This window comes from Galeopterus variegatus, unplaced genomic scaffold (genome assembly GCF_000696425.1).
Source record: "Galeopterus variegatus unplaced genomic scaffold, G_variegatus-3.0.2 Scaffold53, whole genome shotgun sequence".
Lineage (NCBI taxonomy): Eukaryota > Metazoa > Chordata > Mammalia > Dermoptera > Cynocephalidae > Galeopterus > Galeopterus variegatus.
This window is the reverse complement of record NW_007726164.1, coordinates 607043-609739: the sequence shown is the minus strand read 5'-3', so window position 1 is coordinate 609739 and position 2697 is coordinate 607043.

Genomic DNA, 2697 nt, shown 5'->3' with positions numbered 1-2697 from the left:
TGTTCTAAAGCCAAGGGCAAAAATGCTGGCTTTATTTGCAGCTGGCACACTTTCTTGCTCAACCAAGTAGGGTTCCAAATAAACACGCGCATCTTGATCTTGCTTATATCTGATTCAGTACCAGACTGTGCTCATGAAACCTGTAGGCTGTTTCCATGTACTGTGGCATTTTTGAGAGTCCTTCCTCTAAACACCTGCACCCCATCTGGTTTTTTAAAGCAGCCTACAGAAGGCCTTACACACTCATCTCCATTGTGTAAGGACTGAAGCTTGAGGGTAGCACATGGATATGCATGATGCATGGATACCCAGTCTTGGAGGCAAGAGCTACATTCCACGGACCCTTATCCTATCACCTTCTGAATGAAATATTTATAGCTGGCACTGCAGGGCAGTTAACTTTTCTAGAATTATATCCAAATTTGTTAGATCATTCTGGGAATAGCCTTGATTAGCAATTGCTCATAATGTCAATGGTTCTGGAAACTTTTTACAGTCATTTTATTGTTTTTATTTCAAAAATAAAACTTAAAGGAGCTTGAAAATAGATTTTTAGATGATCACACGATGGCCTGATTTCAGTGGTTTCAGTTCTGTGCATTTTACTTTATGTGCACCCACTGAAATTAACCAAAATTAATCCATATTTGAACAAAGACTATGGATATAAATGAGCCCTAACTTCCGAGCCTACTCAGTGCATTGCACTAGCTGGAGCATTTGGAATGCATTGGCCCTGGGAGGCGAAGAAGTTACAGCAAACAACATATGGGCTTTAAAATCTGGAACTATCTCAGACAGAGCAAGAGAGCTATTTTCATTTTACTTCTTCCTTTTTATTTTTTTTTCTTCCAGAAGATGAATGATTTCTAATCACATTTTATCCTCTTCCTTAGAGCTGAGTCCTGGAAGAGCCAGGTTGGTTTAAAACTGCTGGTGAGTTTGCAGCTCTGTCCAATGATTACCTAATGCTCTTGTGTCATCTGCTTTTCTTGCTGTATGAAAACACACTGAGGAAATGTGTAAGTCCACTGAATTGTTCCCAACTCTTGTATTCACTTTTCAGCATGCTAGTTCCTTCCCTTGGCATTGATATCATTATGCATTTGTCAAAGATACACTGTCACTTTAGGGCCTCTATTATGTGCAAGAATTGGCAGCAAATCTGCCACTGGGATTTGCTTATATCCTCTGTATGTTATTGTACTTCTTTGGCATTCAGTAAATTCCATACACCCACATCTTTGATGTCCATTCCAGCCTCTAAATGTGGAAACAATGACTGAGATTTTGGATCAAAGCATCTCATAGATGGCAGGCGAAACAGCTCTCTGATAATTCATTAGAATAGAGAGCATCTCCCCTCCCACTCCCCTAAAGTCTAGGCCGATAGCCCTTCAAGAACAGCTCTGGCTTCTCCAGTGCAAAGGCACATGAGGAAGTTAACAAAAACAACTCCAAGGTTTTAGCAAAAACGGACTAAACTGGAGAGCTCTATTGAAGCTCATGGTTGTTTCTAACCATAGAGAAAGCTAACTCCTGTTTTAATTGGTTTGCCCGTTGCTTTTCACTGGTCCTACTCCAGTGAGCACTTGATCTGGACCAGGCTTTTTTCAGGTTTGGATCAATCTCCAGATCTAATTTCTGTATAATGTTAGCTGCACAAGATGGCCAAGATTTTTAAAATAAATTTTTAAAAGAGGAGTTAAAGGGTCCAGAGTTAAGGAATTTTTTTATGTAATTGAAAATACCCAGAATTACCAAAATTTCGACTAGTAACTTTTGCGAAATGGAATTAGCTGTCTGGAGCACACTTTCAATGTTTGCTTTTGCTTTACTCCTGGGATGCCAGTGCAAATAATTACTTCATTCAGTTTATTTGATGGGTCAACTTTGACTCATAAAAGCATTAAAGCAGGTACCCCCTAGGGATGCTGGGAAGACAGATGAGCAAATAGATATGAAATTGTTGTAAGCAATTTGGGGGGGGGGGGCACTTTATAAATCCAGGGTATTTTATGATTATATTTTCACTGCACCCCATTTGATATCCAGGATGTGCTAGTTATAATTAATATACAATGTTGGGGACTATTATAAAAGTACCACACTCCTTTTAAATATAGTGAAGAAAATAATTGTTTGGGGAATCTCATCGTGCGTAAATTAGAAGAATTCCCAGTAGAGTAACATAATTGAGAATTGGGCTGACTGAATGGGGAAGAGTCATCTTAGCATGATAGCATGTGCTCAGTCAAAAGGTAGAGCGCCAAAGAGGTAACTGACACCTCTTACAATAACACTTTCAGATTCTCCCTAGACAGAAATTTTTACTACCAGACATATGCAATAGTGACATCCAGCGGTTGTGGAAATAACTGCAAGTGTATCTCTTTTTTTTTTTTTTTTGTCTTTTTCCGTGTCCGGCAACGGATCGCAACCCTCAGTGTCGCCCCCGCGCCTCGCTCAGCCAGTGAGCAGGAACCGGTCTGTATGTGGGATCTGAACCCTCGGTGGGAGCACCTCCGCGCTTCCCAAGCGGCGCACCAGCGCAGTGCGCCACCGGGCCGGCCCAAGTGTATCTCATTTTTAAAATATAAAATAAGTTTTGTATTATAGTCAAATGTTCTGTATCATCTAGTGTTGCCTATGTTCTTTTTTTTTTTTTTTTTTTTTTTTTTTTTTTTTTGTGTCCGG